Below are 25,610 nucleotides of genomic sequence, written 5' to 3'. Positions count from 1 at the left end.
GTGTATCGAGAAAAGAAGAGTTTATTGTTTATGAAATCATCAAAACGCACAAGTGATTCAAAATGGGAATCATTTTTTCTCGACCAGATGGGAAACAAAATTAAAGCAGTATACTTTATATTGTCACAACGAATTTTGTAACAACGGTTGATATAATTCAACCAGATTTGATCAATCTATGTTGAACTGATTTCTTCTTACTTTTATCAAAAGAATTGCTGTATTTTATGTTATGTCATTGTACATTTTGTTCATCATTGGAAATACCAACTTGAATAAAAATTATTTGTAATAAAAAAAACACTAATTAATCCACCTAGTGGTGATGGCGCCTTTCTCGTACTTTCGAAAACCCATTTTAACAAAACTCAATTGACATGTTGATCGCACTTTCATACGTTTAACAAAAGTCCATTTCATGGCGCCAGATATCATATCATTTATCTGGATTTTGACGGTAGGGCCTTCAACTCTTTAACCTTCCGTAACTCGCGCGGTTGACTACATGCGCCAGCACCACACTCATGCTGAGTACAAAAAGCGAGATTTTTTTAGCGTGTTGTACAAAATACAACAGCGCGATCGCTCGTGGGTTAAGAAAAGCCAATATCTAGAATTTTAGCCGCAATTTTGAGTTTTAGTCCGCCATCTTGGAAATTCTGGTCGCCATTTTTGAAATCTCCGTACCATATAATACCCATATTGAATTGTTTTGGAGCCTTAAACTCCATTAAACAACCGCCATCTTGAATTAAGAGCAGCCATCGTGGATATTCTGGTCGTAATTATTGGGCTCCGGACAACTTCCCCATACCAAACATACCCATGGTTTGAGAGCCTAAAACTCCATTAAACAGCCGCCATCTTGAATTTTGAGCCGCTATCGTGGATTTTAGACGACAATCTTGGATATTCTGGTCACCATTTTTGGACTCCAAACATTTATTCATACCAATATACCCATATTGCATGGTTTTAGAGCCTATAACTCTATCGAACAGCCAGCGTCTTGAATTGTTGAGCCACCATCTTGAATATTAGTTCGCCATCTTGAATTTTTGGTCCACATCTTGGGATTTCTGGTCTTCAATGTTGATTTCTGCACAAAATTCCAAAGCCATGCTGAAGGTTACAAAAATTGGCGCGATGTGTGCCAGTTCTACCAATAATGCTGCTCCGGATCACTGAAATGGAAATAACTTCGGAACGCATTGACCGATCCGGACCATTTTTAATAGCAAAGCGATAAAATTCCGGTTCGATTCGTGCTACAATCCAAAAAATCGGCCAATGTGAAGTGCCAAGTGAGTGAACTCTTTTTGCGCACATACATACATACATACATACATACATACAGACATCATCTCAATTCGTCGAACTGAGTTGATTGGTATATTATACTTGAACCTCCGAGCCTTCTATCGAAAATTCGTTTTTCAGTACACTTTGGTGTACGAGAAAGGCAAAAATAAGTTTTTTGACTTGTTTTACTCAAAGTCATATTAAAATAAAATTTCAAAAGTCTTTTCTTATGATGGTGTAGCTTCGATTTGGTCTTGGTCCTGGGTCAATCGCTCCTAGTCACCCTGAACGTTCAGAGTCCTTAGAGGCCGTCCATATACCACGTGGACAGCTTGGTGGGGGGAGGGGGTTAGCGAAAAGTCCACGCTTGTCCACGGAGAGGGGGGTGGGGGTTCGTCGAATGTCCACGTGGACAACATTGACATATAAATTAAGAAACAAGAATCTACAAAGGAAACAAATTGTGTCACATTATTGATGAGATTCTCTTCAACAGTTCTTTCATACATTTTATTTTATTATACTAGGGGTACTCACTAAACAGATTAAATTGCTGCGTAAGCCATGATTTTCTGTTTATTTGAAATGTTTCATGATTTTGCGAATGAAATAATCAAAGATTGCCTTGGTGATCGCGACGTTTAATCAGTTTAATCAGTATACGCAGTTAAGTGAATCCCCCTACTGTCTTTTAGTTGTAAGTTACTTCTTCAAGGAAAAAAATCATAGTATTGATTATAAAGTTTTCAATTATATTTAAAACATTGTTTACGAAAAAAAAAACAATATAAAAAAAAAACATTTCAAAATAACTTTTTCCATTTATTTTAGAAATATAAAAAAAAAACATTTTTTTTTTCGGATGTCCACGTGGACATTGGGGGAGGGGGGTAGGGGTCAATGAAAAGTCCACGGTTGTCCACGGGGAGGGGGGAGGGGGTCAAAAACCATGAATTTTCTGTCCACGTGGTATATGGACGGCCCCTTAGGTCCTCATTAACTGCAAAAAGCCAACAAGTGCGTGGCCTACCACGAAAGCGATGACCCCTTCCTGGTTCTCCGCTGAATACAGTTTTAGCTTGTTGTTCCTCCGGCATACGAGCTACGTACCCAGCATACCGCAGCATGCCGTGCTTTATTTGCTTCACTATATCCATCTCTATACATACTAGGTATGTACAATACGTAATTCATGCGACGCTGCCAGACGCCACTCTCCAGTTTACTGCTGAGTATTGTTCGAAGACTCCAAAGGCTCTCTGATCAGCTTCTCTGAAGTCTACGATTCATGGCCATATAACGCGACCGGGAGAATCAAAGCATTGTGCAATGTGAGCTGTGTCACACGTTTGCAGCCTACGGAACTACAGTTGGTTCCGAAGACCGAAAAAGGCCCGATTCGTGACCGCAATCCGTCTTCTCACCTCGAGGGTAACATCATTACCGCACGTCACTGGAGTACCAAGATAAACAAATGCATCCACAACATCAAACTTTCACTAACTCTACTTACGAAATTTATCGAGAATCTGCGACGAAGGACACTTAATTCGGCCTCAGCCTGTTACGGAATTCCGAACAGAATTATTCCAGGAATTCAACCAGAGACTACTTAAGAAAAAAATTCAAAAAATAATCCAGTAATATTTTGTGCAATTTCTGGAGAAATCTTTGAAAGAATCTATGGAAATTTTTTAACAGAATTGCAGCAGCAATTTCAAAAATCGGCACAAACATTTCAATTTGAAAAATTTTCAAAGGCACGTATAGTCAGTTTTTTTTTACGCGGGGGATATATACCGCGTAAAAAAAACCGCGTAAAAATAAACCGCGTTAATTCAAAAATCCGCGTAAATGAAAACCATGTTTTATAACTTTTAACTGAATAATTTCCTTCTTGATTTTATATTAAAAAATGAACTCAACGAATTATTTTAAGACAACATTTTAAGATTTTTGCCTGTCACTCAAAATTTCTACAAGTTACACAAACTGCCAAGCTATTGTTTAAAGGTTTAAAGCTTTTACCATCATTGATGACGTCAAACCCGACATCAACCTATCATTCACCTATTTTTATTTTGGCCACCAAACCCAACATGGACCCAATACTTGGTCGTTGTTGGTCCAACAGTGGATCAACATTCGATAAAAAATGACCCAAATTTGACCCGACATTCGATATTTTTTCAGTCTGGCGGAATTTTGCAGGGTTTTCTCGTGTTTCATGCCCAGCTAGTCATTCGTGTGACAATGTATTCAATTGACAAGGATTCGCTTCTCATTTGATAGGTGCTCTGATTGAATGAAATCGTTTTGAACATGAATAGAAGGAAAAATGTTTAAAAAGATTTGTTGGTTAATGTTCAAATCAATGAGATAAAGTTTTGCAACACTGGTTTAAACCGGATCGTTGTTAAGACTCCATCTCACAGTTGTCGCATTAGTGTCGAAGTACAGGCAGTAAATCATGTTCACTTAACCATCCGTAACTCGCGCGGTTGCCCACCACCGTCAACACCACGCTAATGCTGAACACGAAAAGCGAGATTATTTCAACGTGTTGTACAAAATACAACAGCGCGATTGCTCGAGGGTTGATAGTTAAAGGTCACAAAGCATTCTTAGAAAATTTTGGGATATTCCAGGCAATCCTAAGTGTTCTGGAGCTCAGCTTTGAAAGTCTATGGCTATGACAGTAGTTTCTCGAGCTAAAAATAGTAACTATACATAATTAGACAGGGTTTAAATCAATAATTATTCCAAAATAATTTTAAAATATTCCAAATCAGCCCATTGAACAGCCAGAAATGGACATAATAGACATAATTGTCTGATAGATAGATACAATAATAGATATAATAATAATCTCTGGATATAATAGATTACAAATCGTAGATTTGTACAATGAAAAAAGTTCATGTAATCTCAAGAACGGTTCGGGTTTTATTTATTTATTTATTTATTTATTTATTTATTTATTCATCTGACCTAGCTGGTCTTAATGAATATAAGGGACAGGGAAAAGCCGATTCGAGTGAATTGTTCTCAAAACTTACTCAAATCGGCGTAAAAACCCTATATCTGTTTACAAAACAAGCATACACAACAAATTACATGTATAAAATTACAAAATACAATACAATTTACAAACAGTGTCAATTAGGTAAAAATAAGTCAATTTGAATATTTTTCCATTCTAATGGGAGTGATCCTTGTACCGGTGGGTTCTCGTCTGCCGCTTATCGAAACCATTCCCTCAAGCGGTTCTTGAAAGTGGTCGAAGAAACATTGAAGTCAAAGACTGCATACACTTCGTTGAACTTAGTCGTCATAAAGCGGATAGGGTCATGTTCGCCATACAATGAGTTCCTCTGTTCCAGCATCAGGAAGTTACGTTCGCGAAGAATCCGTTCGGGTGCGTAGATATGGAGCTGACTTAGTAACACCGAGGAATCCGATTTTCCGAGCAGAATTTTGGCGATAAACACAGCTTGGGCTACACTCCTTCTATTTTCAAGCGTGGATAAGCCGAGTAGTCTGCAGCGGTCCTCATAGTGCGGTAAGTTGATGGGATCACGCCATGGTAGGGGAACAGAGCCCAAAATGCCAAGATGGGGTAAAATGGCCCAACTCATAAAATCATTCCTGAATGGGACTTGATCATTGATATAGGTGAACGGTGTCAAGATATGTTTGCATTGAACATTCTTCTAGATGCTAAGCCGCCAAACCCACGGAAAATCTATTGATTTCCCAATGAAAATTGGCAACTTCCGGTTTTCCGTGCTTGCAATTAAGGTTTTCTGGTGATTTTATTACCAGCCAAGTGTTTCCAACGAGATTGAGGCACGCATGGAGTCGCATGGTTGTTGATGTCTATGCTTTCCATGTTAGGGGTCATTCAAATATTACGATCATCGTTTTGCGGGGAGGGGGTAACACTCCATGTATTGAGTAAACGAAAAAACGTGACAAAAAGGTGAAAGTGAGTCGAAAATGCCAGAAAACTGAAGGACGTAATTTTTGAATGTTTTCATGAAGTGGCATCTTACCCCATGGCAGATGGCCTTTTTGCACCACTTCCGTTTTACGAACTAGTTTTTGAAATCGCTAAAAATCAATGAAAATGCAATAATTTAGTGAATATTTTTGCTGAAGCATCGAGCAAATATTGTCTAGTTGCTGTTACCACTTTGAAAGCCTAACAAATGAGGCTATATATCATTGAAAACGATGAAAGTTTGAAAAATGGCATATTGCCCCACTTTCCCCTAAGTGCCTCAGCGCTGCACGAACAAACTTTCTCTGGACTGCTTCAATCCTCGCAATCCACGTTGACTGATACGGGCACCATACAACGGAATTTGATTCCAAAATAGAACGGACGAGGGCACAGTACAGCGAGCGAAGGCATAACGGGTCGTTGAATTCATTAGAAATCTTCAGCATAAATCCCAGTTGGCGGTTTGCTTTGTTGATGATGGTGTTGAAATGAGGTCGAAAAGTAAGGGCTGAATCCAGCGTAACACCAAGGTCACGCACTTGCAGAGTGCGTTCGAGTGGCTGATCTCTGATGAAGTAGTTGTGGGTTATTGGCTTGTGCTTCCGGTGATACGATATAATACTGCATTTCGGGATACTAATTGTTAACATGTTCGAGGTGCACCAATCGTCAAAGGCATTTAACAGCTGTTGCAAATTCAGGCAATCCTGCATGCACTTGACTACCATGTATAACTTTACATCATCAGCATAAAACAAACGGCATCCTGGAGGCAGTATATGTCCTTAGACATCTCAACAGATCTGATGCTGTCTATTAAACTTTGAGATGTTCAGTAAGTCATGAAAGATTACATGTCGTAGCTTTGTATTATGAATGAAGTTACCGGTACAGCCGTAGACTTTAGGATCAAAACTACAGAATAGTTTGGATGACCTAGGATATCCCGACTGATTTGAAACTGTCCATTGAACTTTCAAAAGACTTACTGAGCATAATAGATTACAAATCGTTGATTTGTATGATGCAAGAAGCTACCGCTGCACCCGTAGACTTTAGGATCTAAACTCCAGAACAGTTTGGATGACCTAGGATATCCCGACTGATCTGAAACTGTCTATTGAACTTTCAAAAGGCTTACTGGGCTTAATAGATTACAAATCGTTGCTTTGTATAATGCAAGAAGTTACCGCTGCACCCGTAGAATATGGGATATAAACTGCAGAACAGTTTGGATGACCTAGGATATCCCGACTGATCTGATACTGTCTATTGAACTTTTAAAAGACTGGGCATAATAGATTACAAATCGTTGCTTTGTATAATGCAAGAAGTTACCGTTATAGACGTAGACTTTAGGATCTAAACTCAAGAACAGTTTGAATGTCCTTGGATATCCAGAAAATTACTCTGCATCATATTCCACCTTTTTAATGCTGTTAAGCACCAAAACTACAGAAATATGTAGAAAAACTCTATAATAATGCTTGGAAAAATTCCGGCTTATAATTAAAATCCACGTAAATGAAAACCGCGTTAATTCAAAAAACCGCGTAAAAATAAACCGCGTTAATTCAAAAATCCGCGTAAAAATAAACCGCGTTATTTCAAAAATCCGCGTAAAAATAAACCGCGTTAATTCAAAAATCCGCGTAAAAAACCGCGTTAATTCAAAAATCCGCGTAAAAAAAACCTCGTAAATGAAAACCGCGTAAAAAAACCGCGTAAAAAAAAACCTGACTGTAACTGCTTTTGCAATCAATGCCTTCTCACAAAGCTGTGGATCGTATTTCATTCATCTCACGCAATCCACATCCATCAAACGAAAGAAAAGGATTTCATCTTTCTATTTGTGCTAGTGGATTGCTCAGGAGAGTAGAGATACTATCCACAGCTTTGTGAGGAGGAATTGATTGCAAAAGCAGTTACGCGCTTTTGAAATGTTGGTACCTAAATAACGAATTTCTCAAGGAAAAACTCTTGGATGAGTTTCTGCAGGATTTTTAAAGGGCAATTATATTTTTAAAAATATCTACGAAAGAACGTTTGCCGAAATTCCTTGCAGAAATTTCTAAAGAAATCCTTAAAATCTTATAAGAGTTCCTAGAGATATTTCTGAATAAATCCCTGAAGGAATTTAATTTCAGAAGAAAATCATGGAGGAATTGCTAAAAGATTCTCTGAAGGAATATTTGAAGAAAACTCCAGTCTAATTTCTGTAAACAAAAACTCCTGAAGTGATCCCAGGATAATCTCTAAAGGAATCTCAGGCGGAATTTCTGATGAAATTCCTCGACAAATACCAGGCGAAAGAAACTTCCTAGTAAACGCTTGGTGGAGCTCCAAAAGAATTTATTGGAAAACTTTAAAAGAGTTCCTGGAGAAATCCTTCCATAGAGTACCAGCAGGATAAATTAAATAAACTTAACAATGACTTGAAAAAATTCCAATGGAATTGCTGAGGATTTTTTTTTTTTTGAAAATAATTCTTGAGAAATGTATGAGTCCGTGGAAAAAATCCAAAAGAAATCTTTGGAAAAAAAATACTGAAGGGAATTTAAGGGAAAATATGCGGAGAAATACTATTGGAATTCCTGAAAGAATCTCTGTATAAATTTCTGCAGACATCCATGCATGAATTCTTGCTGGAATCACTCAAAATAATAATTGAAAACTCCCAGGAGGGGTTTTCGTTGGATTTTCTGGATAAATCTCTGATGTAATTCCTGGAGACATTCCTGTGTATATTTTCAATGGAATCTCTGTTGAGATTCCTGAGAACTGTAGAAATTAGTAAATAAATACTTCTACGAATTTCTGAAGGAACCATCGGAATATTTTCTGAAAAAAATAATTGCTGGCTTAAAGAGTCTCTAAAGCTATCTTTGAAAAAACTTTTGTAATAAAAAAAAATAAGAAATAAGTTTTTGAATCTCTGGAGAAAATTATGATGAAAAAAACCCTGGTGAAACTTATAGTTCCTTCAGAAGGATTTTCTAAAGGATGCATTAGAAAATGTTTGAAATAATCACAGGGGGTTTCAGAGGGAATTCTTGCAAAACTTCTTGAACGAATTCATGGTGGAATTTCTGAAGAAATGGTGACGGGCATATCTGAGAGAAGCCCTGGAAAAATTACTTAAAGATTTCCTAGATTTTTTTAAGAATACTTGAAAGATTTCATGAATAATTTCCTTGAGTGATTTCTGAAGACAACGCACTAGTGGAAGGAATCCGTAGAAGATTTTCTTAAGAAATCTCTGGAGAAATTTCCAAGGAATCCCTGGTAGAATTTCTAAAGCAAACTTTGGCGAAATTTTGTTTTAAATCTTATGAAACAACTTAAAGATTCTATTGATAGAATTTTTGAAGAAAATTGTTTGAAGAATGCCTTTGTGAAATTTACGAAGAAATGCAGAAATTTTGAGAAATTTTCTAATTGATTCCTCTGGAGGATTTTCGAGGATAATCCGTAGAAAGATTTATAAGAGAGTTCTTAGTTTTTTCTAGATAAATCTCTGGAATAAAGGAATTTTCGGAAAAATCTCAGAAGGAATACCTGGCAAAATTTCTTGAAATTTTTTTAGAAAACTTTCTGAATCACTGGAGGGATTTCTAAAGACATGCCTGGAGAATTTTTCTGACACGTATAAAGGCGCAATACGATTACAAAAACCATGACACGGATTTTTCCTGGAATTACAAAGGCACGATTTCTTTTTCTTATGTATGTATAGGCGGATTTCTCGCATTTACGTTGGAATTGTAGTGATCAATATTTAAAAGGAGAATTTTCGTTCATGTTCAGAGTGATAAAAAATAAAAACTCACATAGGTTTTTTCTATTCATATAAGAGCGCAAGAAATCTTGAAGTTTGAGTATAATAAGTATAATTATGTATGGATGAATGCAGGATTGTATATTTTTAAAGAGCGTATTTATTTTTACTCAGTGATTAACTTGAAGTAACCTCGATGACACCACAGGTGTTGTTCCTCTGTAATTCGCGCACTCTAGTCGATGCCCTGTCTTGTATAAAGGGCAAATAACCCAATCAATATGTTTTTCATGTAAGAGTTAAGACAGCGCAAGTTTTAGTTGTATAGAAGTTACTTTGATGTTCGTCTAACACAATGCTAGAATAACGTCAAATTGATGTCTAATTGTCTATACAACCAAAACTTGCGCTGCCGTAACTCTTATATGACAAGTGTGTTATTTAGGGAGACTGTCCAACCAGCTGGCAGGCAGTTCCTCCTCTTTCCATATATTTGATAAAATACGGTGTAAGAGTTGCTATACCAGCTCCTTAACGTGCTTAAGAAGCTCGTCCGGGGCTTCGTCTTTCCCAGCAGCCATGTGGTTGTTCTACCCTCTAATGGCTGTCTGGACCTCGAGCAGCGTTGGAGGTTTCACAGCCTATCCGTCGTTATCGATTCGGGTTTTTTTCTGTCGCTCTCTCCTTCAGGGAGCCACCATTGTTTTTTTCTGTCAGCAAGTTTCCATCGCAGTCCTTGTACATGAAGGGAGACTGCGCTGTTTTTCCCCGCATGCCATTGACAGTTTCGCAAAACCTTCGCATATCATTCGGCTCCATACTTTCTTGCACCTGATCCATCACATGGCAACATTCTCATCCGGTACCCTCTTACACTACTCATTGAACCACCCGTTCTTAGCTCGTATTTGAGCAGTGCCTATCACCATCCGTGCTGCCGTACTCATCGCTCTGTGGATAGACTTCCACAGAGCGTTGAGATTATCGCTGTAGTTGATCTCACTTATCCGCTCGTCCAGCTTCTGGTGGTAGTCAGCTATGCTAAGAAACGCTTGATGTTGAAACGCATCGATCACCGGTTCTTGGAGACCGACACGGTTAATGAAAGAGGTCGAATTTTACTAACTTCGAACAAGTGATCTATGTCGATGTTGAGACCCCTCAAAGTTCTAACTTCAATGACGTCCGAGAAGTGTTGGCCGTCTACCAGGACATGATCGATTTGGTTACAAACTATGCCGTTTGGGTGTCTCCAGGTGTACTTGCGAGCTATAGCGTTTCTTATTCAGTCGCTGAATGCCAGAACAGACACTGTTTGAGCTGCACCCCCGGGATGTATATTCTCAATCTAGCTGAAGTCAGGAGGACAGCGGTGTCCAGGCTTCACTACCGGACTGTTAATGGAATCCCGAAAGTATTTCTAGAAGCAGTAGGATAAATTCTTGAAGAAACTTCAGGAGAAATTTTAGAATCACAAAGAAAGAAATCCGTGGGAACCTCCCACGATTTCTTCTGAAGTTTTCATCCGTATTTCTCCTGAGATCACCCGCAATTCCTCCTGCGATTTTTATTCGAATTTCTTGCGGGCGTTCTTCCTGAATTTGGAATACCTTCGGGGAAAACTTCCAGGATTCTTTTAGGAGTTTTGTAAAAAAAAAAAATGAAAACACGATAGAAATTTCAACAAAAATCCCGGGAAAATTCCAAGTGCTATCCGAGATAAATCCCGCGATAATAACGCTGGGAAAAATTTGAAAGGAGTCTAGCAGAAACACCGAAGAAATTGGAGTGGAGAAACTCCAGTCAAAATATCGAAAGGAACTTCACGAAAAATCCCAGGAAACCCACAAAAGGATTTCTAAACATAGGGCAAAAGGAACTACATGAACTGTATGGATACATTTCGAAATAATTTACGAAAGATACTTTGAAAGGAACTTACGGATAGATTCGGAAATACTTAGAGCACCACTGGAGCAAATCAAATGATGTATTTTAGGAGGCATTGTAGGAAAAGCTCTATGAGAAAATCACAGAGAGATTGCTGGATGTATTTCGGGATGTAATTTTGGAAGAGCTCAGAAATATGTTTTTTTTAATTTTTTATGAATCCTCTAAAATTGTCACTAGATAGGGTAATCCACCAATTGTTGAACAGTTAGTACTATAATTTTCGTTTTTGTTCGTGCATAATTCCACGACAGTGGAAAAATTTCTAGTATCCATCTAGATCAGTTATTTCTCGTTCTTTCCATTGAGTTTGATTTACTTTCAATGCCATTTTGCAAGAAAAAATAAAACATTTCAAGTCAAGTACGAGACACTGAAGACGACCTTACTGTAGAAAACTTGAGGTGTGGCTTCGTCATATCTTCACTTCATCCATTATAAATATGTCAGATTTTCATTTAAAAGTTTTTCGGCAGTTTCAGAAGATTCTGAAAAGGGTTTTCGGGGGTCCTAGGGAGCTTTCAAGGGGGGTTTCGGGTGTATCTGAGGTTTTGCAGGGACGCCCTTGAAAACCCCTGGAACACACCTGCAACCTCTCAGAGACCCCTTGAACATCCATTAAAGACTCTTAAACCCTGGAACTGCTTGAAACACCATGTGACACTTCTAAAATCTCTAAAAACCTCCTATAACGTATTTGTAATTCTCTGAAACTTCCTGGATCATTTCTGGAACGGATCTGGAAGCAGGGATGCCATATATAAAGATTTATCTGTATTATACAGATTTTTTAGCATTCGTACAGATGTCTTTTTTATGAAATACAGATTTTTGAGGTAAAGGAGCTATTTTATTTTTGTATGGAATACAGATTTTTCACGCAAATTTTGTATGGGATACAGATTTTTCAAAAAATCATCTGGCATCCCTGCCTGGGAGTCTTCTAAAAGCGCTTGATACTCTTTGGATCGTCCTTGACCTCACAAGGCTCCCTGAATTTCTCTGGAACGCTCCTGGAACACCCTGAAATGCTCGGAACATTTCTGAATTGCTCTTAAACGTCCTAAAACCTCTTGAAACCCCTGGAACTTTCTTGAAATCCAGAGTATTCAACCGGTGAATTGCTCTTAAACCTTTTGAAATCTCTTGAAACTGTCCATGAAACACCTTGACAACTCTTGAATGCATCTGGAACCCCTTGAAAACCTCTGTAAACGCCTCTGAAACCATTTGAAAATACCTAGAACACCCCTGAAATTCCCTGCAAAGCCTTTCAAATCCCCTGGAACGCCCTTGAAAATCCCTGGCACCACCCTGAAATACCCTGGAATGCCACCTCTTGAAAACGTCTGACACATCCCTGAGACTCCCTGGAGTGCCATAGAAATCTCCAGGAAAGCTCCTTAAACTCCCTAGAACGTCTCTGAAACTCGCTAGAGCATTCTTGAAACTCCATAAAACTCCCTGTAACGCCTCTGAAATCCCGCGGAATGCCATGAAACTCCTTGAGACCATATGGAATATCGCTGGAACTGTAACGCCCCTGAAAACGAAAAAAAAAACTGGCAGACAGTCTAACAGATTCGGTAATGCCCGTGTTCAACAGTTGAATCGTGGATGCAACTTTAATAATATCAAGATAAGAAGGTGCTCGCAAAAGTTTTAAGAACATCCTCCCAGCTATTGAAACTATGGTGCGATCTTGAGCTTGTCACTGGTTTTCTTGTCTTGTGATTTTCTGGTTATTTTGTCTTCTTGTCTTCTGGTCTTCTAGTATTCTGGTCCTCTGGTTTTCCGGCCTTCTGGAATTCTAGTATTCAGATTTTCTAGTTTTCTTGCCTTGTGGTCTTCTAGTTATTTTATTATCTTGTCTTCTGGTCTTCTGGTCTTCTGGTCTTCTGGTCTTCTGATCTTCTGGTCTTCTGGTCTTCTGGTCTTCTGGTCTTCTGATCTTCTGATCTTCTGGTTTTCTGGCCTTTTGGTCTTATGGTCTTTTACTGATCTTTTAGTCTTCTGGTCTTCTGGTCTGCTGGTCTGCTGGTCTTCTGATCTTCTGGTCTTCTGGTCTTCTGGCATTTTGGTCTTTTGGTCTTTCAGTCTTCTGGTCTTCTGGTCTTATGGTCTTCTGGTCTTCTGGTCTTCTGGTCTTCTAGTCTTCTGGTCTTCTGGTCTTCTGGTCTTCTGGTCTTCTGGTCTTCTGGTCTTCTGGTCTTCTGGTCTTCTGGTCTTCTGGTCTTCTGGTCTTCTGGTCTTCTGGTCTTCTGGTCTTCTGGTCTTCTGGTCTTCTGGTCTTCTGGTCTTCTGGTCTTCTGGTCTTCTGGTCTTCTGGTCTTCTGGTCTTCTGGTCTTCTGGTCTTCTGGTCTTCTGGTCTTCTGGTCTTCTGGTCTTCTGGTCTTCTGGTCTTCTGGTCTTCTGGTCTTCTGGTCTTCTGGTCTTCTGGTCTTCTGGTCTTCTGGTCTTCTGGTCTTCTGGTCTTCTGGTCTTCTGGTCTTCTGGTCTTCTGGTCTTCTGGTCTTCTGGTCTTCTGGTCTTCTGGTCTTCTGGTCTTCTGGTCTTCTGGTCTTCTGATCTTCTGGTCTTCTGGTCTTCTGGTCTTCTGGTCTTCTGGTCTTCTGGTCTTCTGGTCTTCTGGTCTTCTGGTCTTCTGGTCTTCTGGTCTTCTGGTCTTCTGGTCTTCTGGTCTTCTGGTCTTCTGGTCTTCTGGTCTTCTGGTCTTCTGGTCTTCTGGTCTTCTGGTCTTCTGGTCTTCTGGTCTTCTGGTCTTCTGGTCTTCTGGTCTTCTGGTCTTCTGGTCTTCTGGTCTTCTGGTCTTCTGGTCTTCTGGTCTTCTGGTCTTCTGGTCTTCTGGTCTTCTGGTCTTCTGGTCTTCTGGTCTTCTGGTCTTCTGGTCTTCTGGTCTTCTGGTCTTCTGGTCTTCTGGTCTTCTGGTCTTCTGGTCTTCTGATCTTCTGATCTTCTGATCTTCTGGTCTTCTGCTTTTCTGGCCTTTTGCTCTTATAGTTTTTTAGTCTTTTGGTCTTCTGGTCTTCTGGTCTTCTGGTCTGCTGGTCTTCTGATCTTCTGGTCTTCTGGCCTTTTGGTCTTTTGGTCTTTTAGTCTTCTGGTCTTCTGGTCTTCTGGTCTTCTGGTCTTCTGGTCTTCTGGTCTTCTGGTCTTCTGGTCTTCTGGTCTTCTGGTCTTCTGGTCTTCTGGTCTTCTGGTCTTCTGGTCTTCTGGTCTTCTGGTCTTCTGGTCTTCTGGTCTTCTGGTCTTCTGGTCTTCTGGTCTTCTGGTCTTCTGATCTTCTGATCTTCTGGTCTTCTGCTTTTCTGGCCTTTTGCTCTTATAGTTTTTTAGTCTTTTGGTCTTCTGGTCTTCTGGTCTTCTGGTCTGCTGGTCTTCTGATCTTCTGGTCTTCTGGCCTTTTGGTCTTTTGGTCTTTTAGTCTTCTGGTCTTCTGGTCTTCTGGTCTTCTGGTCTTCTGGTCTTCTGGTCTTCTGGTCTTCTGGTCTTCTGGTCTTCTGGTCTTCTGGTCTTCTGGTCTTCTGGTCTACTGGTCTTCTGGTCTTCTGGTCTTCTGGTCTTCTGGTCTTCTGGTCTTCTGCCAAAATGAGCGGTTAACGGTGACATTACTGTACATCATAACACTTATAATGAGTAAAGAACTAATCCTGGTTAAAATTCACAAGAAAGTGCCCGGGCTTTGCTCCAAGCTGGTTCTATATGAAAGTTGCACAATAATTTCTGATGAAACTCATAGCAAAATTTTGATTCTAAATAATTTCTGTCACATTTTTTGGCAATATTGACTGAAATCTAAAGATATAAACGTCCAGAACTCGTTATACAAGAGTTGTTGTGGTTTGAAGGTTTCAGTCTAGGTTTCAGTACATTACTGTAACAACTATTCAGCAATGAAGCTGTTGAATGGGGGGACGCATGGTACCTAGATCATCTAAACATTTCGCAACAAAAACATTCAGTGCATTCAGGTTGCATTTGTAATCCACTTCCAACAAAGACCATCAGTGGATTATAGAGCTTCATTATCTCGCGAACAACAAAAAAGCAAAATTTAGAACCACCACATCTCGGCAAAACTGCATCCACCACTGCCGTCGTCGTCGTCGTCGTCGTCGATGCCAGTCTCCATCGTTCCCTGTGCAAGATTCGCCAAATCCACTCACACGTTCACCCGAAAAACAAACATTTCTCGTCCCCGTCCGTTCGTCGTCGGTTAATGCTTGTGCATCCAACACATCATAAACCTTCTCGTCGTCGTCGTCGTCGTCGTCGCCTCGGCGCGCGATGCATTTCCCTTCCGCCCATCAGGCAGCAGCCCCTACTACACCTGTGACCCCGACCCGGCCGGCGTTTAGAGACCCCCTCACCTCGTGAGCCCACTACACCACCCCGACGCGCGACACTGCTGCTGACTGGTGGTGCAAATGCAACGAACGGAATCTAGGGGTGTGTGAGTGCTCGGTTTTGCGAGCGAGCGAGTGGGCAAGATGCGCGCATCCTTCGTACCACTACTAGCTTACTATAGTTAGGAAGGGAAGGGAAGAGCGGTGGTTCTTCGCGATTCTTCGGACGAGGGTCGCTGGGAAATTCTGCCGATCACAACCGCACACAAAGAAGCACGCGGGCTCCCTCGGTTTTTCTTTCGGCGTTCGACGGAGTCGATCCCTCAGCAGTAGTCCGGGTCGTCACCAGAGCGGTAGTAGCCAGCGAGCGTGACGAGGTGTCCTGTGTGAGCAAGGCAAGGATTTTTTTTGGTTTCTTCAGTGGTACCTATCGGCGAGGAGCTGTTGCATTCACCGCGCGCGCGACCCGCTTTTTTACCGAACCCTTTCTCGGTGGAAGTGTGAAAATTTGCATCCCTATAGATAGGGGAGAGACGAGGAGGATCGGGGTCTCGATCGGGTCCACACGAGGACACGAGGACGTCGCAGAAGGGGAGAGCCGGCGAGACGAAGCGCGGCGAAGCGAAGCACAGTGCGAAACCGAGATATAGGAATCCGGGCTCATTCGAGTTCAAAATTTCGGTTCGGAAAGGTGTGGCTAAATTTTTTCGATCGTGTACCGTGCGTGTGGTGTGGACACCGGCAGCAGCAGCTCCTTCCTTACTAGAGGCGAGGCAGCTGGGCGATAGTGAGACACTGAGACTGTGATTTTTTCCGCGTTTTGTGTGCCCTAGCAGAGAAGAAATGTGACTGGAGAGAAGACTGAGTGTGATTAAAGGCAGAAAAACACCTCGAGAGTGCTGAAGTCAATGTAGATTTTTTGTTTTTCTTAGGGCTAAGAAGTTTTATTGTGGTTTTTAGTTGTTAGATCTGTTGATCGGCGTGCGAGTTAGAGGCGTAAGCTGTTAGCTTCTAGTGCCTAGGATAAGTTTTGCTAGCGCTAAGGCCAGACAGAAGTGTGTGAAGAGCATTTTGGATAATACACTATATTTACCTTCTACGTAGATCCGTTTAAGTCTAGTGTGTAAGGCTACGGTGAAGAGTGGAGTTCTCGGAAGAAAAATTGGAGCCCCCGAACGAGTGCGGGAACAAAGAAAGTGATTACATAAAAAGCGCAGCTGCTGCAGTTGATTATCGGAAAAAGCATTTTCCCGACCTCGACAAGCGGAAAAAGGATTGCTCCGAAGTGTGTATGTGAGTGGGAGTGCAAGCGAAAAACACCCCCTGCTGTACGGGATAGAGCAGCAAGAACAAAGAGAGTGCATTTATAATGTGTTGAGTTATTCCCGAGACAAAGCAGCCAAATTGATTCCAAGTGATTACGGAAATCGGAAAATTTTAAGTGACAAATTCAAGTGCCCCCCTCTAAAAGTGAAACATTAAGGAGAACAAACAACCGTTTTAGTGAAGAAGAAACATTCAAACAATCCCTACGCAGTGAATGGAATCCCCACCGTCGTGGTCACTTCCACATCCGGCATAATAGGAGTACAGCAACGTGTCCAATGTCGCCAAAGGCTGGCAGCAAATTTTCGCACATAGCTAAGATTGGCATTGGTTTAAAAACTCAAAAATCTCATCGGAAGGTCAAGTAACGCCCGAGAGGGAAGGACACCCAAACATACGGAACATCACATAACAACCCTCCGGAACACGGCTGGACCGATTCGTGCAACACACACAGCATTTCTACGATTTTCGGAAAACCCCCTGCACATCTCCCGAAGAAGTCCAGCGCCAAAAAAACGTGGCAGCAGTCACCACCAAAAAAAAATCGGAAAATCAAACCCCTACCCCAACCGATAAAAATTACCCGGATTTTACCCCCGGAACCAACGATTGATTTCGGAGGATTACACGAGACCTGAATTACGACGTGGAACGAGGGGTGTACAATCACCAGGCATCGCCACTACCACCGCCTACGCTTAATTGGAATCCAGTCAGCCGTTGTCGAGCAGTGCCGACTGCAGCAGCAGCAGCAACACTAGAGCAAGAGGTAAGTGGATATTGCCTTAAGTGGAAACACGTGGCTGGCTGGCGTGGCCTGCAATGGGAGTTTTGGGCAAAATTGTGGATGGTCTGGTAACTCGATCGTCATCTTCACTACAATTTCGAATTTTCATATCATTTCATCGAATCAAATAGACTCAAGAACGTTCATAAAACCATCATAAAACCAAAATAATAGAATTTAGGTTTCATGGCATTTCTCAAAGCTTTCTCGAATCTCATTAAACTAAGAAATTGTTGCTAAAGAATCATCAAGATTTTTGGATCCAAAGTTTTCTTGTTAGCCTCATACTGGTTTTAATTCTTGAACTTCAATTTATATTTTGTAATTTCGAATTTTCATTTATGAAATGCATCTTCGTTGCACAACCACCTTGAAGTCAGAACTTGCAGATGCTGAAAAATAATGAAAAATACTTGGACTTGGACGATCAAATTTTTTTTTTTTTTGTATTTTATATTTTTTATTTTTTTTTATTTTTTGTGATTTCTCTGTGAGGTCTAAATTACTTAATCAATTTATGTGATTCGTTGGAATATCAATCTTCCTTTAATTCATTCGTTGCTGTTTGATTCTTCTGGTTGCGTAATTTTTAGAACTTGTAGATTCTGAGAATTAACGGAAAATACTTGAACATTAAAGATCGAGTTTTAAAAATGCGTTTTTTATTTATTTTTCTTTTAATTTTATATTTGATAAATTCCTTGATAATTTCTCTGTATGGTTAATTTTATGACCCGAATCTCAAAATAAGGGACATTTAATGCGATTTCTCTTAGTTACTCAACACATTTATGCGGTTTGTTGGTATATCAATCTTCTTTTCCACCATACATCCGTTGGTTGACCTTTGATTCTTCTTAGTAACCTAGAATGATTTAAAAAAAATGATATTTTTACATATTCTACACGATGCTACATAGTATTCCATACGCCAACCAAGATAACCTTCAGATGTGTGTCCCTTGTAAACGACCGCAATTGTATTTTTTACATCTCTAAAGAATGGGTTATCGCAGTTCTGCGGAACCTCATATAACACTTCAATTTTTCAACCATTTCCATAGATCCCCACTTCCCGAACTAAGTTTTCGCGGTTACCCAACACGTCGCAGGCCCGCTTTTTCTGCTCGTTTAAGCGAGCTTGCAAGAGGATGGTGCACCGCGAAAATAGAGTATGGAAAGTGCAGTCATAGATAACCTCAACAGAAATGTGCATTACGAAACATAACCTCATTCTGTTTTGTGTACTTTGAGATCTGTGTAATGCAACTTTTTTTTTAGTTTTTTTACGCAACTTGTTCGAGGTCCCGATTTGGCCACCTACTCTAAACTACACGTATTTTTCTATTTCAAGCGGACACATCGTTGTGAGAAAACGGATTCCAAAGTATTAGGCGTTTCATAGAAGAGTTTACAGAATATTGCTATTGTACGCGGCTTTGTCATCCTGATGAGGCATTCTTAATTTAATTATGGCTTGTGTTTACTCCTTCGTTTTGAAATTTGATCACACTTGTACCGCCATTACTCATCAGCCTCGCTTGTGATCATTAGATTTCCTGAGATACTTATTCAATTAATGCTATTTGTAATATTTATCTTCAATTGGAGAGCAAGTTGCTATAATTACAGTAGTTTACCAAATCAAACGAAAGTCGTGAACTTCTTTCAACGACCAAAACATACGTGCTGATTTCAAATCCCTGTTACAAAAATTTGAAGTTTTTGATTATTTCTTCGAGCTTTACAGTTTTCAAAAAAATATGGAATTTACTAAAATTCAATGGAATTTACTTAAATTAAAAAAGCCAACTTACAATCTATTTGCATGGTTAAGAAGCTGAATATAATATGTTTCGACAATCCGAAACAATCATTGCTTCAGATTGATGGAAATCAAAAAATGAATAAGCACATTTCTTTTTATTTTTTTTTATTTTTTTTTCAAAATATTAAGAAGTGTTGATTTTTTAAATAAGATGAAATACTTTCTCTAAACATTCAAAATATAAGAAGAAAGCGAATTAATATTAAAATTTCAGCTCAATCAATGCGTTGGGTACGGAGAATGAGATGTATGAAAGGAACAACTTTGCTTAAAAAGAACACAAATCGATTTCGAATAGTCAGCCTTGTATGGAAATTCGTAAAGTTTTCAAGTTCTACTATATTTTTTTCCTTCTCGTTTTTGAACTCGGGACATGATTCTACCCAAAAATGTTCATCAGCTTGCCAAGCACAAAAAATGATGTGAATTAGTGTGATGCAAGTGCAGTTAATTTGAAAATTGTCGAACTTTTTTTGTATAATTTCAAAAACCTTCAATGGAGTGAATGGGAATGTATTCCACAAAACCAAACTAGTTCCTTTACAGCTTTTATCAGATGTTTCTGTTTTAAACATGAACGTTACTGCATGCTTCATAACATGAAAATGATTATTTTTTTTTGTTTTCATTACTGTATGGCAGAAAAATAATATATTTTATCTTTTTTTACCACTTTGGTGGATAAACTTGCTTTTCGGAAAACAGGATGCATCCTAAAACATGTGTTTTCTTTGTGTCATCAATAGAATAAACTGCATGATTTATAATGTTTTTTTAAATTTTGCTATCTGGCCAGGCGCATGTAATTTTTTAAAGCCGGCGGTTATATGCAGTATAGAAGCCGTATTCCGATTTTTATCTCTTACCACAAAACATGGACCAAGAGTACAATCCCACTAGTTTATTTTTATATTTGTTTCATTTATTAAAGACATTTACACCGCATCGCATTGCAATGCTTTCTTCACAATACAACAATACATATGGTCGGCGATCAGAGTGGACTACGCGATTTTTAGGGCTGGTAAATATAAGCAGAGAAATTCGTTAAACCTGAACTTTTCGACGGTATTTTGATGCAGATGTGTCATTACATAGAAGAATAATAATATTTCTGAAAATAATGCCAGAGATTTGAAATTTCAAGTGCTTGCAAGACATTTTCTTGAAATCATTGAAAAACAGATGGTCCGGTCTGACTTAACGCCGATCATTTTTTTTCTAATAAAATTACAAAATGTTCCAATTTTCTTCCTAGATCTAGTCTTGTACACTTTCCAGCCCGAGTCTGGAATATCATCTCCACCTCGTCCTGTGTCTTTCCGATTTTTTGACAACCCTTGTTACGCTGCTGTAAATCCTCTTCACTTGTTCTGCTCGATGTTCCCGTTGACAATCGGGTAATAGTTGTTTTTTTTTACTTTTTGATTTTGTGTCCCGCTTCTACCGTTAAACTTAACCATGTACGCCACATAGGAACATTTTTTAATCCACAGTGCAATTATTTTTTTCGAATTCCATCACGTCACGGCCGACCACGGATCAGCGTTACCTACCTTCCCGATTTATCTGGAATTTCCAGATTTTTTAATCCTCATTTAACAAAAAACTGGAAAGTCCAGACACTTTTTCTTTCTTCCAGAATTTGAAAAGTTTTGCGCGAAATGTGTAAGGTTTTCCACACGAATTCAGACTTTTCCTGACAAAGCTTCCCAAATAATCCAGAATTTAGAAAATTGACCTGGAGTTCCTGCCTCGAATAATAAACTGAAGTTCATTGGCAAATAAACTATATAAAACCGATTTTTTTATGTTCAAGAAAAGTATGCTATTATTCAATGAAAAATTTCATTTTGGTTTTTGATTTTTGGATCCATTTTCATACACAGTTCAGTAAGTTTAGCTTAAAAAAATGTGGAAGAGAATTCTGGCTGTACCGAATTCTACCGAACATAAATAAATTTTCGAAATATTTTTTTTTTTTTTGAGTTTTGAAATTCAATACTCACAGACCAGTCTCCCAAGTTTCTAAAACTTGAGAAGGCTCACATGTTTTACTTGCAACATGAGTTAAGTCAAATTTAGTGTATAAACATGTTTAGGAGTTTTTGGGATAATATAAAAAAAATAAAAAAATAAAGAACTGATGGAAAAAAATTGCTCGTGTCAAATTGTTGTGCAAAATTGAAAGTTAACCAGAACTAGAAGTGAATATATTCGCGTGTATTGTTACTGACAAGAAACTGTCGGTTGTGTGATTCTTTCGGAAACAATCTCAAAATTAAAATTAAAGAAGGGAATAACAACAGCATAAGGAGCTGTATTATTTAGGTAAAATAACTGAATAATAGAATCGATTATTTTAAGTTATTAACATAACATATTATGTTATAAACTTGTCTGTCATAAGCGAAAAAATAACAAATATCATAACAAAAAAATTATCTTGGAAAACCATTTTATTAACTTGTTTTGTTAGTTTCAATAACAACCTAATAACAGTAAATTTGGAAAATATTTCAATGACAAACTTTGATATTAATATGTTATTGATAATAATCGGAAAGCAAAATTTATTATGATATCAAAATCGTTACTAAGAAAATAATGATACTTATTATATGAAATTATTCACTTTGTCTCACAAACCCACCAATAACATGAGCAACAATCCATTGAATGATCGAAAAATACTATATTCAGTTTTTAATTCATTCTAAAAGAATGTAAAAGAAAAATCTTCCAGAAATTTCACCGAGAGTTCTTCCACGAAATCATTCACTGATTTTCAAAGACTCCTCTAGAAACTCCTCCAGGGTTATGAACAGAATCTCTTCAATGATTTCTACAGAATTTCCCGTGTTTAATTGTCCCGAATTTCACCTAAAGATTTCTCTAAAATTTCCGAAGAATTCTCCAGGAGTTTTTCAAAAAAAAATTGCCAAGAATTGTAATAATTGCTCAGAAAAAAAGGATCTTTTGAAATTTTTTAAGAAGATTGCGCCAGGAGTTTTTTTTTTTTTGAAGACTTCTGCAGGGTATCGAAGGGCTCCTCCAGAACCTCGAAGTGTTTTTCCGAATATTATTTAAGGAATTTTCAGAAATTTCCGTCCTAACTGTGTACAAAAATGAAAACAAAACAAAAGGACAGGTCATTATTATCGAATTGTTGTATTGATTTCAAAACTTGTTACTGTTGTGCTAATGTTGAAAAGTTGATCAATAGTACAACAATACCAAAACTTGTACTTCAACAAAACATGTAATTGAAATGTTATTGAGTGAATTTATATCAATAGCTCGATTATAACAAAATGAGATTGTCCAACAAAATGTGTTATGGAAGAGCTATGCCTTGATAATTGAATAATAACAAAACAAGGTAAAAAACCTGTTATGTGATTTCGTTGTTATTAATTTGATATTCTCCTCTGCTCGGGGAGAAGTAATAATGAAGGTTTTTTTATTTTAACTAGTGTTTCATGTGAAAAAGTACTACTAAAAGCTCAAACAAGTGATAGTTTACTACTTTGTCTTTAAGAGAGCATGCATTAAGTGCGTCACGGTGAAATTTTTAATTTACGAACCCCACCTCCGCCTTTAGAAAACTTACAGGCTAAGCATTACATACTCTATAGATGACCCCTTACTAAAAATTTCGAATAACTTTTTTTGACCGGACGTACATATACAGGATTTCGGAAATACTCCATGAAATAATTACTTAAAGTTTCTATTCACAATTTTTTTTTTTGTTTTGCATGTTTCTGTTAAGTGAGAACATTTTAATCCGTCCCTTTGTATGTTAAGATCTTTAGGATTTCAAACCGATAATTCCAGCCTGGAAAACCGGGAATTTTTAGGGAATGCTTTTGTACCTGGAAACATCCTGGAATTCTCAGGAATTTTGATGCAGAAGAATTCCATTGAAGAACTTCACCTTCGCAAGTTCCTTTTCGTGTTTATGTTAATGAAATTTAAATTTAATAAAATTTAATTTTAAACTATTTTTGAAACATTTCTGAATAATCTATGAATGGTGTTTTGGAGAGCTTTCTGAAAAACTGAAAGCATCCTCGAAAAGTTTTGTGCAGGTATTGTTAGGCAAAATGCAGTGCAAATTTCTGACGGAACTTTTAGCGTTATTTTAAAAGAATTCCGGGGAGACGCTAAGCTGGAATTTCCAAAATCTTTGTGAAAAATTGTAAGTGAATTATAAATGAGATTCTTGTCGGTTGTAGAAGATTTGAACAGAAAATTGTAAGCGGCAAAACGTTAAAAGAATATCTAAGATTCTTTATGTTTTTTTTTTTTTTGACAAAAATACAAGAGAATGTTTGAACAACCAGCTGGCACAATTCTTCGTAAAGTCTCTACTAAAATCATTGATAGAATATGTGAACATGATGTTACAGTGGATTTTCTGAAGTTGGCGTTTCAGGTGACAGTTCTAGAGAAAATGGTCACTGAAGTCGTTAAAACCAAATCTGATGGATTCATTAAGTACTTTTTTGGTAGAGTTTAGAGTTGACATCTCAAAATTTGTAGAAGTTTCTCAAAAGTTCACCTTAGCAAATTTGTATACATAAATGTTTTCTATGGAAATTTCTGTGCAGGTGATTTGCCCTTGATTTTGTTAAATCTTTGAAGTTCTCAAGGTAGTTAAGGATCCCAAAGTGAATACAAGATAAACCATCTAAAAGAATATATAGAAGAGCAATGTGTAATACGCCTGTCCACTTTATCAAAAATGTTCTTTGATTCTCAAATCCACCCCCATATTTTGATTGGCATCCCCATATAAATAACTGGTCAAAATTTCAGCCAAATCCATTGAAATTAAGAGGAAAATCAAATCAATTTCGGCCTCGTTCGGCCTATCTCAACGTTAACCAAAAACTCAAACAAACACGCATAACTGGATATCGGAAAAGCTATGCGGCAAACAACTGTAACATTTCGTTTCAATTTTAGCACTTTGGAGCATTAAAACTGAATGAAAATGTCACTTTGTTTAGCTTTTGTAGACGCCATGATTCTTCGGCTTAGTGGGTAGTCAATACACATGATCATAAATGGCATGATTCTGGAACTTTTCGAACTGACTTTTCAATAACTGAACATTTGATGCGACGGGCAAAGACGCTATTTTGAACTTGTATATTTGTTTTCAACGAATAATAAATATTTTACAAATTGAATGTGGGCCGAATATTGAGGACATTTTTTTCACTATGTACCCAAATCTTGGCCCATCAGTAAAGTGACGTCAATAACACCGATAAAGTGACGTCAACAACATTGCTTGCGTAAGAACCAGGAAGAACGAACAGGAAGAAAGATTCTGTGTACGGTTACTGTAAAAATATAACACAATAATGGGGTTGCGTTGTTTTCGTTAATAAACTAAGAAAGAACTTTAGTTTAAGTAATTTATTTACAGTTTTTTGAAAACTTGGCACCGAAAATGTAATTTACACGTAAGATTGGTGAACAAACAGAGATAATACTTCAGCAGAAATATTGAAAAAATGAGATAATAAGTGGTTCTAGTGCATAGAAAGCTATAGGCCAACGTTGTATCCACTAATAGGGCAATTTTTGTACTATAGACCAACGTTGCATACCATCGTATCGAATCTTTTCAACTTAATTAACCCACGAGCAATCGCGCTGTTGTATTTTGTACAACACGTTAAAAAAATCTCGCTTTTTGTACTCAGCATTAGCGTGGTGTTAACGCAGGTAGTCAACCGCGCGAGTTACGGAAGGTTAAGTAAATTCTTGAATATTCATGTTAGTTTACTTCCAATTGGTGAAACATGCATTGCCTAGAGTGTGTAATAGGGTCGACATATTATTTCTAGTGCAATTAATTCATGAGTTATGGTAAAAATTGTTAAGGCGGCTTGCAAATTAGGCCAAGGAATGGTACATATACCCTGTTCGACTATTTTTGAACGACACCATAACGACACTTATCGAAAATTAAGTCTTTTAGCACAAATTGAAAGATATACTTGTTTGTAACAAGTTCTCTGAACAACGTAGTAGAATAAAATTAAAGGAAACAAATGTCATTATCACATTTGTAATCCGTAGAACATTCAAAAGTTGATTTTTTGATAGAATTTGTTCTATCCTGTTGACATTCTATCACACACGAACATGAAAATTCTTCATCTCCAAATGCGGAACGCCCTCTACAATCAGCCGATCCTAGACAAACGACTCGATCGTTTGTCCATGCCATACCATGATCGTATGACATACTTTCCATCGC

At 38.2% G+C, this 25,610-nt stretch overlaps 1 protein-coding gene across 1 annotated transcript in view; it reads left to right on the top strand.

Annotated features, from left to right (window-relative positions):
- Nucleotides 1–15,698: 15,698 nt before the first annotated feature.
- Nucleotides 15,699–25,610, top strand: part of LOC109621271 (heterogeneous nuclear ribonucleoprotein R) — a 107,159-nt gene continuing 97,247 nt past the window's right edge. The window contains exon 1 of the mRNA XM_062843374.1: nucleotides 15,699–17,481. The gene's annotated coding sequence lies outside the window, so the exon portion shown is untranslated. The remainder of the gene's footprint in view (nucleotides 17,482–25,610) is intronic.

Source organism: Aedes albopictus, unplaced genomic scaffold (genome assembly GCF_035046485.1).
Source record: "Aedes albopictus strain Foshan unplaced genomic scaffold, AalbF5 HiC_scaffold_18, whole genome shotgun sequence".
In the NCBI taxonomy this organism is placed as follows: Eukaryota; Metazoa; Arthropoda; class Insecta; order Diptera; family Culicidae; genus Aedes; species Aedes albopictus.
Note: the sequence above shows the minus strand (reverse complement) of the source record. Positions and strands in the feature narration are given on the sequence as shown.